General features: G+C 40.2%; 1 protein-coding gene across 3 annotated transcripts in view; it reads right to left on the bottom strand.

Moving 5' to 3' along the window:
- TSHZ2 (teashirt zinc finger homeobox 2) overlaps positions 1 to 15153 on the bottom strand; it is a 444871-nt gene that overhangs the window by 86187 nt on the left and 343531 nt on the right. The window contains exon 3 of one of the 3 annotated variants that reach the window (XM_037811614.1): positions 1840 to 1916. The exons of the other annotated variants lie outside the window; for them this stretch is intronic. The gene's annotated coding sequence lies outside the window, so the exon portion shown is untranslated. Of the gene's footprint in view, positions 1 to 1839; positions 1917 to 15153 lie in introns of those variants that run through there. 3 annotated transcript variants of the gene reach the window in all.

Here is a 15153-nt window from a genome sequence, read left to right as displayed (position 1 = left end):
GCTGAGCTGACAATAATGGGACCTCATGGAATTGTTGCCAGGATTGAAAGAGATAAGGCATGTAAACTACCTGTCAAGAACCGAATGCTGATATCTATGATTATTATTATTTGAAAAGACATGTGGTTCTGTTACTTTCAAAAATGTGCAATAACATAAGCTATTGGCCAAAGGAAAAACATACGAAACAGAGTAGTGTTCTACCTTTCCCTTTTTTGTGATAACAATAGCCACGACTAATATGTAATAGGTCCTTCCTATTTGTCAGACAAAGTTCCATCCCCGTGAGGTAGCCTTTCTCATTTACCATTGACAGTAGCCCTATGAGGGAAAGCCTATGTTTATGTATGTTTGGAGAGGAGAAAACAGGCTGGCAGAGGTTGAGTAATTTTTCCACAAAGGCAGGAAGGGATGGAGCCTGCATTAGATTCCAGGCAGTAGGTCTTCAGTGCCGAAATGCTTATTATCATGTGTGTAATCAACCCATGTTTTTCTTGTAAAAGAGGTAAAAACTGTTTTTGAGGATTGATTTCCTTAAATAGGCTTAATATCATTCCCATGACCAAATTTTCATTGTAGATAGACATATTGACATATAAAAAGACAATAATGTGTGCAGCTCTGCAGAAAAATTCCCAGTGAGGACAGTGGGACTGGTGGGCCGAGTCCTGACACTGATGACAGAGCCTGAGAAACTGCCTCCACCATGGACAGAGGCCCTTTGCCCTTTGTGACTTACTCAAAGGACACTCATCTCCACGTGAGGCAGACTGGGAGTTCAGACTTTTTAACAGAAATTTAGCAGTCCCCCACACGCCCTTCCCTTTCTTTGCTACACAATAAAGTCTGAATGCTAAGCCCTCCCTGCCTTTGAGAAGAGGGGAACTAAATTTTGGCTCATTCTGGCTTTGGGACTAAAGAACCTTCAAGATCTGTACGTATGAAAGAACAGAGATGGAGAAAGGCTTTTGTAGCAGAGGCAAAAGAAAGCCCTGTTTTCTGTCAAAAGTCGGATCTGATTCTTGGAGCTGATTCTGGAACAGCTTTTCAAGAACAGGGATTAGTGCTTGGAAGGAGTTAGTGGGTGGATTTGACCAAGAACTGCAGTAAAGGGCATTGGTTGAGATCCCAGAGGCCATGTGGCAGTTGCGGCATGGCTAGCAGGTCGGCCAGCATTCCAGTGACCACTGCTTGCCACCTGAGGTGGGGAATCCCACCGCCACGCAACACCCAGTAAGGACTTCACTGTCAGAATCTGGCATATTACCTGCTCAGCTCCCATCCATGCCCCAAGGTTTCCATTTGGTTCGCTCTATGTGGAAATCCTCACTTGCAAAGCCCCTGATGCCACGACCTCCCCGCTGCCCTGAAAGATTGTGGAGTGGGGTCCTAATGAGGTGGTATCGTAATAATCCTGGCATGTGTGTTTTAGGGGTGCATACTGAATGAAACTGCTAAAGCTGGGATAGCTGTTAATGATACCCGTTATGCATGCATGCGTCAAGCCAGAAGTCTGTGGTTAAAAGCCAACTGGCAACTTAGGGGCATTTTTAGAAGCAGAAAATGGGCCAATCATCTTTACCCAACCATCACTCTTCATGACAAAATCTCCCTTCATTTTCAGGTTTTGGCTTCCTCAGGGGCCAGAGAAATACATAAACATTCAAGAACAAAGATATTCTTGACAAGTGAAGAGTTGGGGCATCTTTAGTAATGGACAAACCAATTATCCCCATGTTGCAAGGATGGTTTCTGCACACTTGCATTGTAGATCTTGGCTGCTCTGCCTCTTGGCATATAGGGCCAGCCCTCCTGGAGAGCGGCCATTAGCGTCTTCATGCTTTACAAGGAGCATCTCTTTTCTGAATCCTGAGCTGTTCCAGGCCATGGCAGGATAACAGAGGACTTGGCCATTGCTGTAGAAACAGAGTCATTAGAAGTAGTTAGGCCTCTGCCCAAATAGTGGCTTGGATGAAAGAGGGTTGTAAAACTCCTGCTGGAAGTTCCGCTGGAGTTGGCAACTGTAGCCACTAAATGTTAGAACAGCACTGCCAAGGCACTGCCCCTATGCCAAGGCCTGAAGTTCCACAAGCCAATATGACTTTCCTATTTGGGTCCTTCCCAGTGGGATCTCTAGCAACATGCCATTCCGAAGCTTTTGAAGAAAATGAAAAATCACAACTCCCCTGTCAACTACTGACTTTGCATGGCAATGCTCCCACCGTTCTGGATATGTTGAGAAGGAAGAGATAATATACTGACTGGACAAGTGTGGCTGGACAATACTAATTTATGAAATTTTTCCTGTATATATCCTCCCCTCCCCCTTCCCTTATCCATCACTGAGGCAGGGAACAATGGCTGCAGAGGAGGTGTGGGGCAGGATGGATGGGAGAGACCACCAGCATAACCTCCTGGATTTTGTTTTGAACATGCTAAGAGGGAAGGGAAGTTTGAACATTCATAAGAAACTGAGAACTTTACCCTGCTTGCTGGCAGCCCTCCAGGGAGATGGCTGGTCCCTAAGCTTCTCTGGAAAAATCAGAAGATCTGACAACGATGGGCTTTGCATTCCCACATGACCATAATCGCCACAGTTGAGCAGAAGCACCTTTCTATGGGGCAGAACTCTTAGGTTGGGTTGCCCAGGAGACAAAGACATATGCTTAAGTAGTTTGTGTGGGAGTTGAACCCAAGAAATATTGGTAGGGGAACTTCAGGGAAGTAAGACAGGGGAGGGAAAAAAGCCAATCCAGGATGCATGATCAAATAAGTTACCACCATGGGGACCTCTGGAGCATGTGGAAAACACTTTAGGGTTATCCCACCTGAGGAGCTGGGTTACTGTCAAGCCATGATCCCGTGACCAGGGAGACAGCCTCAGGTGGCAGGTGATAGCAGAGGGTGCCCACTGTGGTGATCAGTGCTCACAAGAATGGGTAGGACATCAACAGTGTCTGCAACGTTCTCTTTACACTCCTGAAATTCCTTATCTAAAACATACGTTTTTTAAAGGACAATTAAGAGGAAAGTAGTTATAACAAAATAATATGTATTTTAACATTTAAATACTTGGGCTTGACAATTTAGAACATATAATAAAGCTGTCAGGTGCTTGTCCTTATACATGAACACATCGAATGCTACAGCTGTAAACACAGATCGAGACTTGGGTGTGGTATTAGAGCCTTGAATTCCACATTGGCATTGCTTTCGTGGCTGGGCTTTCTGAAATGTTGGACAGGTCTTGCTAAGGTTACAACAAAGTAGTCTTCTCTCAATTTATACAGTAGTTACAGTCTTGTGAAATTCTGGGTTATTGAAACTGTGTGAAGAATACTTTGTATGTATATGTCAAATGCTTTAAGGTCTAGGCTCAGAGAACTGTAAATTGGTGCTTCACCTAAATGAGTATCTTAGCCCAATGGACATTCAGAAGTCGTGATGCCAGACATTTCTTTGTGATGTGAAACTGCCTCGTGTATTGCAGGACACTTGAGATCTGTAGCCTCTGACCACTAAATGCTAGTGTTCCCAAAGAGAATTCCTGGAAGGCTTGCTAGGGCAGTACCACTCCATTTATGAACTACTGATCTAAAAAAAGGGTGGATGGGAAGTCCCAAAGAAGACTGAGACACAAGTTCCTATTAAATGAGATCAATAGGAATTTGAAATAAAAAATTGAGTTATAGGAAAGAGAGTTGGTTTTGCAGATATCTCTGGTTTTGCGGTCAGATTCATACCCACTATATAAGCAAAGGGGAATGCTAGAGAAGCCTCAGCATATGACACATGGTGTTGTAATTTTTTCCAGAGGAACTATCATTTATCACCAGGACACTACCTGCCTATTATGTTGCAGGCCTTGGGAAGATGCTGAAAAATATCATTTCTCCTGAAGAACAGCCTCCTGCGAAAGTGTCATTCTTTCTTGACCCACATCAAAATTCAAAGATCCTGGGCAAATGATAGAGGAGTTTGCTCATCATCGGGGTGTGTGCACCTGTGCAGAAGAATTTGACAGGCTTTAGGGTGTGTTCTCTATTTACCAACCCACTGGCACTGACAGTTGAGGAAAGGCCAGTGAACACAGCCAAGTGGGGTGTGGGGAGGGCAAGTCCTGGGGGCTGAGTAGGTAGGGGGGCAGGGGACAGAGCCAATGTATAGATTCAGTACCCATGGATTTTTTCTGTACCTCATCAGCTCAAAAGCAAATGTGAACTAGCCCTTTCCAGGGGCAGAAGAAAGAGAGGCCTGAGGTAGCCTCGCTATGCAAATGACTGTATTAGCTAAAATGGAAGGGAGATTGGTTTCCAGCATTGAACTGGGCACAAAAGCTTCTAATATAAGATTTCTCTTAGCATAATGATTAACAGGGCTAGCTTTGGAGCCCACTGCCCGGGTTTGACATCCTGGATCCATCATTTGTAAGCTGTGGGCCTAGAATAATGTACTTACCTCTGGAACCTCACTTTCCCCGTCTGAATAATGGGGATAATCCTACATCTTTGAGTTTTATAAGGATTAAATAAGGTAATCCATATAAAATGCTTAGCACATTGTAAGAGTATGATAAATGTTAGTAGTAGTATTAAAATTCTGACAAAAATGACAACTTCTTGGAACAATGAAGTTTCACTTTTGGTACATGCTAGAAATAAAACAAATTATAGTTACTACAAGCTTGGAGAGCTCAGTATCTTATTTGCTTCTTGGTCTCTGGTAGGCAGCACTGCACGTGTGAGTACAGAGTGGAAGCACAAGAAATGTTTAATGTTTATGGACTTCAGAGGACAAAGGAAAACTCATGGTTAGTTTACGTGGAGTAGATTGATCAGATAATCACATCCTACCATTTTTAGTATGGTGTAAATTAAATCTTAGGACATAAAAGGAGGTTATATGTATAACAAGCAGTGTAAAATAAGGCACATTTTATAGTAAGTTATTTCGTCATTATATGTATTTATCTTATGGTCAGCTATGAAATAGTTCATTTTCTTCACACTTGGAGACCTGTTTTTTATTGACATTTCTCTGTTGTAAAGGTATGACCCTTGAAATCCTATTTATGAGAATGCAACAATTTTCAGAATTTTTGTATTTCAGAATCCAATTTCAGGGATTGTGACCCTGTAGTATCTCTCTAATTTTATAGAGAGGAAACAGTGGAGGCACAAAGAGGTTAAATAACTTGGCCAAGATCACACAGCAAGAAAGAGGTAGAGGCAGGTTTGAACCCAGTCTGCCTGATCACAGTCACACTTTGATGCCTTTTTGTTAATGAATGTCTCTGATGCTGGGCTTCTTTATCTCCAAAGCAGGTTTGTAACTCCTACTTCATGGAATTATAGGTAAAATTAAATGAAATAATATATATAAAACATCTAGTACACAATAAACCTTCAACAGATAGTGTCTATGGAAATGTGCCAAGATATCATCTGGAGGGAATAGTGGAGGCTGGTTAGTGTTGCTCTTTGTTAGACAAATGTTTAGATTAGATGTTTGGTTTTAGTTTTTAAAATAAAAACAACGTTCAAATCATCATTTCATAAGGAAAGTACAGAGCATTTTGTTGCCTGGATTGTCTGCTAGCTGAGTGAAACTTATTTTTGCTTTATCAAGTGGCAAAGGACTATTAAAAACATCTCTAAAGCGTGAGTGGTTTCCACAATTTATTTCCCCAAAAAGTCTAATTTACCATTTTGTTTTATGTACCAATTGCTGGATTTTCCCATCAAAGTGTTGGAAATGATAAAAAGAAAAAAAGAATGTGAACTTTCTTTCTGCCTGGTCTCAGTGGCAGGGTTTTATTCCAGTTTACCTAAGTCCAATGACGGCAGTAAAAATTCCACGGCCAATTTTGCCTACTGGGGTGGGGGGGAGGCATAAAGACATGGAGGAGAAGACTCTCTCATAAATTAAAAGGACATTAAGTGACAAATGACAAAGCAATGTTCTGCTCTCGCACCAACAGTCTGTGCTGTGTGTCCCTTAAGGCCCTAAAAGAGTCCTGAGTTAGTGGTGGTAAATGTGAGGATGAAGTTAAGCCAACTTTCTCGGTTCTTTCCAGGAATCATTTTCCACTCTGGAAAACCCAGACTGGGTACAGAGCAGAATTAATATTTTGTTTTCATAGAAATATCTTCTTCTCTTCTTCATATTCTGTTCTGGTGGACTATGTCATAACGTTTTCTATTTGTATGCAACTGTTCACTCTAAGAATAAACAAAGTCAGAAGGTCCCCATGTGGGGTCACCCTGGGAGAGTCCCAGGAGACCCAAGTATCAGTCGTCTGAGGATTTCGTGGGTTGCACGATTGGGTGTACAGAGGATTCAGCATGCCAACAGAGAAGAACGAGTGATCATTTTCATCAAATTCAGAGTTCTATTTTAATTCCTATTGTGCTTAAAATGGATAATCTCATTTTCATGGATATGTAACTGGGTTTTGAGAACTAACAACTTCCAGAAAATTTTCCACCAAGAGCTAAAAATTTTGTCCTTTGCCTTCACCACCCTGGAAATTAAATGGGAAGTATCTTAAATGGGATTAGAAACTTGGCTTTAAATTTTAGCTTTCTTGTGGTCACAAATAGGCCCAGATTATAAATCAAGTGTAATGATAAATTACTGAATTAATTAATTGTAATTTTAAAACTAACAAGTAACATGAACTTATTGTGGAGCTACTGGGTGCAGAGTATTTTCTTATGTATTACTGATTATTGAAGAGTACTCATAAAACCCAAGTCAGAGTCTGAAATAGAGAGAAATTTAATTTATGCAAACTGATAGAAAAAGGGTGACATATTTTACCAGATTTGTTAGTATAAATTCAGAACTGTTTTCTTTCTTTTAGAGATTAAATTTTTTTGTAGGGACAAAAAAAATGTACCCTTGAGGAAAATAAACACACGTTAATTTTGCTCATAATTTTTTCTTTTCCATTTGTTTTCACTCATCCTTATTTCTCTTTTTTTTTTTGTTTTCTGGAAAGTGTGTGGCCAGTGCTAAGACTCTATCAATAAACAGAGAACATGAAGCTGATCGGTAAGAAAAGAAGCATCTCCTCCATCATCTAGCTAATCCCAGACATCAGAACCGGTGGCTGTTCATAAATCAATGAGTCTTAACCATTTGGACTTATGGACTTGAGTATCTGAGTGAAGATGTGTGTTTTCCCCAAAATGGACATGCCTAAGAAATGTTGTGCATAATTTCAAGGGTTCACTCTCCTTCCTGTCACCAGTTAACCCTGGAACTTCAGCACTTTAATACGTCTTATTATAGTAAAACTCTAGAAGACCATTAAACAGGACTGGCTATATAGTTTGCAGGACCCAGTGTAAAATGAAAATTTGAGGCCTCTTGTTCAAAAATTAAGAATTTCAAGATGGTGACAGCAAACCATTAAACCCACATGGGTCCCTTTTAAGTCTGGGGCCCTGAGTCACCTGCACAGCTTGCAGGCCCATGAAGCTGGACTTACATTGAAGTGTGGGATAGTGGTTAAGAGTTCAAGCTCTAGGGCAGGATTTACTGCATTCAAGTCATAGATCTCCTTGGGATTTCTCAAACAAGTACTTTGTGCCTCAGTTGTCTTACTTGTAATAATGGCACCTACCTCATAGGGCTGCTGTGTATAATGAATAAATGACTGTGTAAAATCCCAAGAATAGTTCCTGATATATAGAAAGTTTTCACTATTAGCTGTTGTTGTTCTTAGTAAAAAAGAACGATATAAACCATAAATCGCAACACGCCACATTCTTAATTAAAATCTCTCAATGGCCCCACAGTGCTTGGGGCACATCTATATTCAGCCCGCAAGGTCCTGTGTAAGTTTTTGTTGCCTGCCTCTTAAATTTCTTTTTTTGCTGCCTCTGCTTTTCAGTCAACATACTCAAGCTATCCTTGCTTTCCAGAAGTTCATTAAGAACCCCAGGCCCTCTCTCATCTTAGGGTCTTTGCACAGACTCTCTCAGCCTGGAATACTCTCTTCCAGCCCCTGCCAAGCCCCGTTTTTGCATAAGTTCCATGTCAGTTTAAAGGTCACCCCTCAGAAAGAATTTTCTACCCTTTGTCCTCCCTCCCTCCCTCCCTTCCTTCCTTCTTTCCTTCCTTTCCTCTCTCCCTTCCTCACTCCTTCTCTCCCTCCCTCCCTCCCTCCTTCTTTCTTTTGATTTTAACAGCCTTATTGAGATATAATTTACGTACCTCAAAATTCACCCATTTAAAAGGTACAATTCAATGTGTCTTAGTATATTTTCTGAGTTGTGCAACCTTCACCACAGTCTAGTTTTAGAACATTTTCACACCCCTCAAAGAAACCTAGTACCCATTTGCATTAACTTTCCATCCCTACCCCCAGCCCCGGGCAACCAGTAACCTATTTTCTGCCTCTATAAATTTTCCTTTCTGGACATTTCATATAAATGGGATTTTTATAATATGTGGTATTTTGTGTCTGGCTTTTCCACTTAGCATACAGTTTCAGAGGTTCATACATGTTGTAGCAAGTGCTTCATCTTTTTGTTTGTTTGTTTGTTTGTAACTGCTGATTAGTACTCTGTTGTGTATAAACCACATTGTGTATATCCATTTACCAGTTCATGAATATCTGGGTTATTTCCTCTTTTTGGCTATTATGAACAATGCTGCTAAGAACATTTGCTTGCAAGCAGAAGGACTTCTCTTGACCATCCTACCCAAAAGCATTCTTGCATCTCCCAGATGTTCTCTTAGAACTCTGTTAATTTCCCTCAGAACATTTATCATCATTTGTAGTTATTTTATCTTTGCCAGTTTGTTTATTTTTAAAATCTGTCTCTCCAATTAAAATGTAAACTCCATAGGACAGAAGCAAGGACTGTTTTGATCATCATTATCTCACCAGTATCAGATACACAGTAGGCAATTAATAAATAATTGTTGAATGAATGAATGAATGGATACATGCATACATCTTTTATTGACATAAAAGAATGTATGGAATCCATATCATGAGTAAATTATACTGCTGACTTCCACCTCCAAACAACAAATGGGGATGCCCCATTATAAGTCAACCTCTGTTTTCCTAAGATCACCTCAAAAATGCAAAGTTATTAAGAGCAGAGTAAGACTTGAGGAAAAGGTCAGAAGAAAAATGTGGGCATCCACATGCAAAGGAAAAATAACTTAGAATTAATTATATGTCCTGAGAGGGAATGCAAAAAGAATACTCAGTTCTTTCTAACTGTTAATGAAGAGGAGGCCTTGCTTGTCTATGAAACTGTGCTTCAGTGTCCAGTTGCTACCCAACACTGCCATTCTTTTCCCCAAGTTAGACATTTGTCTAGAGTTTTGATCTCTGAATCTCTTTGTGATAACAGAAAGCCAGCAGTACATATGTAACGGAAACATGTGCTTGTAGAGTGGTCTTTTGATTTAAGAAAATGAGAAGAGGACTCAAATTTAGAAACCACTGGGAAATTTTGAACACTTCCCTTGCTCTGTGCCATGGGCTCAATTGTGTATCCCCAGGAGTCATGTTCAAGTCCCAACCCCTGGCCCTGCAAATGCGACCTTATTTGTGAATAGGGCCTTTGAAGATGTAATTAGTTAATATTAAGTTGATACCTAATCCAGTATGACTAGTCTCCTTATAAGAAGACAAAATTTGATCACTGAGAAAAACATACACAGAAGGAGAAAGATGTGTGAAGACAGAGGCCGAGATGGAGTCATGTCTCTATAAGCCAAGGAATTCCAAGGGCTGATGGAAAACCCCAGAAGCTGGAAGAGGCAAGGAAGGATTCTCCTTTAGAGTTTTCAGAGGTAGCATGGCCTTGCTGACACCCTGATTTTGGACTTCTAGACCACAGAACTGGGAGACAGTAAATTTCTGTTGTTCTGAGCCACCCAGTTTGTTGTGCTTTATCACCGCAGCCCTAGGAAACCAAGATACTTTGCAGTGGGCCACTGAGACCCACCTTCTTGTTCTTAAACTAATGCCTTCTTGATTTAAGAAGGGTTAGATTTCAAGTTGCTTCTTTACAAGCCAAAATGGCAAGGTTTATCCATCTAATTCATTCAGAAATTCATCATCATGTCAAGAAAATCTCCTAAAAGAAAAGCCATAAAAATAGACAAGTTTTCAAATCAACACTGTTCATGACTTGAGGGGCAACTAGGCTCCAATGGAGGCCACTGTGGAAGGAATGTCATTCCTCAAGTTGTCGTGGCGTGAGACACCTAGAATCTCACATTATGTCCTGCATATGCTGTCTATGCTGCAATTCTGACTATGCCCTCACATACCAAAGTTCTTAAACATGGCTGCTCACCTAATCTGTGACTTGCCTTCTACAAGGATGGCTCTAACCATGTAGTTAAGCTTCTCACCTTGTTCTGACCATGGTGTTAGCAGTGACACCCTGGCTGGTTCACCACCTCCCCGAGTTCACTAACACATTGACACTCTCCCAGTGTGGCCATCCAGCCTCTGGTCCTCCAGGGAGGGGGGCCAACTGTTCTCACTTGTCTGTGTTTGTCCCAGGTTTAGCATAGAAAGGCCCACATCCCAGGAAACCCTTCAGTCTTGGGCAAATCGGGACAGTTGGTCACCCTAATCCCAGGTTTCTACAAAAAAAACCGTGTCAAGCACTACTGGTGTTGATCCATTAGTACAGCTTTTTACATTGGTCTACATGGATCTCCAATGCCTGTGTTCTGATTGCCCAAAGACAACCTGAGCTGAAGTGCATGATGTAGTTACTCTAGAAAAGCCTTAAGATATATAACCCATTGTCCCAGCAATTTCACTTTTAGGAATTTAAGCTAAGGAATAAGTCATAGATGTGTGCAATGATTTGATTATAAGGATGCAGTTCTATGCTGTTAATTAGAATAAAAGTTGGAAACAACTTAAATGTACACCCACAAGCCAACGGTAAAATAAATTATTCATCAGGTCTGTGGAATACTTTCTGTGCGGTCTTTGAAAATGAACATAGAAGAAAATTTAATGGCCCAGGGAGGGTGTTCACATTTTTAGGGTAGGAAAAATGAGTTTACAAAACCAAGGAGGTATAACTCCAGGTTTTGAATTAAAAAAATCCTATGACACACATGCATGACAAATATTTACAAACCAAAATGCTGACACTGGGCAGTGGTAATAGCAAGGGGTACTCTTGGTTATCTGGGGGACAAGACTTCAGCCATCAGCAATCCCTTACACCCCAGATATCACAGGTTGCTTGCTGTATAAACACAACTTCAGGGAATGTCTTCCAGGCACCCCTCCAAGCGGATTTACCAACCCTTAAGTCCCTTCTTTTTCAACTTTCCTAACCACCATTTGCTATGGAAGGTATTTGCTATGGATGGGGGGGGGGGGGGCAGGGGTGTTTATGGATTTTTTTTCCTTCTCTTTTCATTATTCTTGTTTTCTATTTCTTTAAAAATAAAGATGTACTATTCTATAAATTTTTTCTAAGGAATAAAAGTTATTCATGTAAGAACAGGAAATTTGAGAGGTCTTTACATGGCAGTCAGTAGAAATCAGGCAAACGTACATAAGCAGAGGTGGTGGCAACAGAAGGAGATGGTTTTAATGGATAAGAAATAGCAATTTTCAGTGATACCAAAAGCATTTGCTACCCCCAAATTATCCTTATTTTGGTTCTGAAGCTGATGACTAAAATTCCCGCCTTATGTTTTAGTGTTAAGGCATCAGAAGTCTCTACTGAAGTGCTTATGGGAAACTAAGTCACCACTGGTCATTATCAACTTTACAGAAATTAGTTTATAAGGCTATTTCCAGTTCCCTGATGGGGTCTTGTAAAAAAAGGATAGAGGGTAGATAAGTTTTGATGAGAATGGTGTGGTGATAAAAGTTTGGGTTTCCAGAAACACATAGGGTTGGTCAGCTATGCAGTAAATGGAGGGAAAAAAATATAAACTTAGGAGAGGGGCCAAAATGGAACACAGAGGGCTGAAGAACTGGCTCAAAGAACCCTGAACACGATTCAGCTTTTCCCTACTTAGCTTATGTTTTCTTGTGTAGTTTCCTATGGACTCACATGAATGACAATTTTATTAAAGGAACAATTTTAAAAAGTGTTACCTTTTATTGCGTACATAGTATCAGACACGGTACTGAGCATTTTGTGTACCTCTGTATTTTAATTCCTCACAATAAATTTATGAGGTAGCCAGTAGTACAGATTGGGAAACTGAGGCACAGAGTTATCGGGAAACTTTGCTAAAGGCCACAAAACAATTAAGTGGTAAATTCAATCTCAGACTTATCTTGCCTCTTAAAAAAAGAAACAAAACATGGCCATCACAGGTGTGATAAGTTCCCAAACAAATCATCTGCAATGGTAGAAGTGGAAATAATGATATTTTTTCCTGTATCAGAAATTCCTGCCTCATATAATGTATTAATTTTCTTTTGCTGCGTAAGAAATTACCATAAATGTAGCAGCCCAAAACAACATGCGTTTGTTATTTCACAGATTCCATGTTTTTAAAAGTTTCAAGTCAACCTTTATTATGTTTAATACATTTAATACAATGCATTATAGCTCCGCTGTATCTATAGCTTGAACAAGATGTCAAGGAGCTCTAAGAGGCTGAAATCAAGGTATTGGCCAGGGGTCTCCTTCCATGGCCACTGGCTGTTAGCTGAATTCATTTCCTTGAGGTTGTGAGACTGAAGTCCCAGTTTTCTTGGTGGCTGTTGGCCACGGGCTCCCTCTCAGCTTCTAAAGGCCGTCCCTCGCAATGAGCAATTGACAATAAAACTGCTTTCATCCTCGAAGTCAGCAGGGGTGTTTCTCTCGGATTTCTTTTACTCCTGGCTGGAGAAAACTCTCAGCTTGGATCAAGCCCAACCGATATGGATAACCTCTATATCTTAACGTCAACTGACTTGGGACTTTAATTATACCTGTATATTAATGTTTGAATAAATAGGGGATGGGAATCTTGGGAGGCCATATTTAGAATTCTGTGGGCCACATATAGTCTTTCAAAGTTTTGGATTGATGATAGTTGATTTTTTATGTGATGTAGATGATGCTTCTTTTGACAGAAGATCAATTAGTAGTTGTAAACACTAAAATTAGCATACAGGAGTTATGTATCATTAGAATTCTATTTGCAAAAAAAAAATCTTTATTTCCTAATTTTTTTCCTCCGTCAAAAGTCTTTGGATTATAGTATTGCATTGTTTCATCAAACAGGTTTTTTGAAGTTTGCAATTTTTTTGGCATTCAAAAGAAATGTCACTTCCCACCTCCCCTATTTTTAATAATGCAAATTATTCTATAACTGATTCTGGTAAAAACACAGTTGACAGAAAGAAATCTTTACACTTAATAAGGAAAAACAGTGAATTAATGAGTATTTAGTTTAATTTTTTAAAAACGGTGTATCAGCAGATCAGAAGTTGACAAAAATTATTCTGGTCCAATTTGTGGATCAAATGCAAATAGCACCTTCTCTGCGTCTTTCTAATGGGTTGCAATTGAAATGTTACGTTTTCATTTTAGACTAACAAAGAGAAAAAAAATAACCAGCAAGATTCTGAGGCTGAAATTTATGGCTTGAACTCCTAAGGAAATCATTTTATAACAGCTTTGTTCCCTGGATGCTGGCTTATCAAAAATGCCCAGGATTTTATTGAAGTGAATTATTCCATTGGAAAAAAAAAAAAGATTTGATGAGCAGGTATTGCTATGAGAAACTTTGCTTTCCCAGTCTTTCTTCTGGTTTCATAAGGGAAAACCAAGAAGTTTCAGGTGGCCACAGACTATGATAATATTCAGGGAAATATAGGCTTTTCCAGGGGGAATAGTAGCAGAATAGTCAAATGTGTTTTGTCTTGGTGAAAAACAGTTATAGTTTCCAGATACTGGAAGCCTTCTATATTGTTCTCTTGTTAATTTATCCAAGTATTTATTATTGAGATCTTCTATGTGCCAGGCACTGCTCCAGGCATTAGGAAAACAGCAGAGAACAGGACAACGACAGCAAACTCTATGAATTCATGGAGAATATGTAAGAAAAGCCTGGACCAGGGCACTAGGGCAATCTGTGGTCTTCAGTGTATCAAGTAGGGTGCAATGTGTAATCGAACTTGCAGCCAAATTGATTTTCTCCAACATGACATGTGTTTGGGGTTAGACTCTTTGAATAGCTTCAAACCTGGGGTTTCCTCTCAAACACTACAAAATCCTTGCAAAGCCACCAAGGCAGGGAATTGTAGAAAAGTGCTCCATCCTGGAGATCCCTTCCAATCTTGGGATTCTGGTTGCTGCCTCTGAATTGGTTTGCCGTCCTCAAAATGGCACAGCAGAGTTGCAGCGAGAAGTGGAAGGCAATGGGTGTCTTCCAATGAGAACCACTTCCCATCCAAAATCAAGTCATCTGTGGCAGGCTGCATAAGTGTCGGCTTCCTGATGACTTGAAGCTGTGAATATGTGGCACGGCAGGAGACACTTTGCAGATGGGATTGAGTTAAGGGTTCTGAGATGGGCAGATCATCCTGGATTATCTGGGTGGTCCCAAGGGCCCTCATAAGGGGAAGCAGGAGGATCAGGTCATTAATTGCAGATGTGATGATAGAAGCAAGAAGCTGGGATATGGGATCGTGAGTTAAGGAACGTGGGCAGCCCATAGAAGCTGAAAAAAGCAAGGAAACGAGCCTCTAGAAAGCCCTAGCCCTATTGACACCTTGACTTTAGCTCAGGGAAATGGATTTGAACCTCTGAACTCCAGAATTCTAAGATCATACATGTGTCATTTTGAGTCACTAAGTTTGTGATAATTTGTTACAGCAGCAATAGGAAACAAATACATCATTGACGATATGCCTTAAAATGGTGCATCTGATTTCATAATAATTATTTCAAAAAATAACACATGGTCCCTCTCAGCCTTCACCTGTAGAAGCCACATAATTATTGAAAATCCTCAGACACTTTTCTTAGAAGAAATGTGCTCAATCCTACCAGACCTTTCTATGCTTGGCATACACATAATTAATTAGTTTAAGCCTCAAGACAACTCTTTGAGGTGGGTACTAATATTATGGATTTTTACAGATGGAACTTTAGGCATGGTGAGGTGAAGTGGCCCGCCCAGTTCTCAGTT

The sequence above is a fragment of the Choloepus didactylus genome, chromosome 19 (assembly GCF_015220235.1).
Source record: "Choloepus didactylus isolate mChoDid1 chromosome 19, mChoDid1.pri, whole genome shotgun sequence".
Classification (NCBI taxonomy): Eukaryota; Metazoa; Chordata; class Mammalia; order Pilosa; family Megalonychidae; genus Choloepus; species Choloepus didactylus.
Note: the sequence above shows the minus strand (reverse complement) of the source record. Positions and strands in the feature narration are given on the sequence as shown.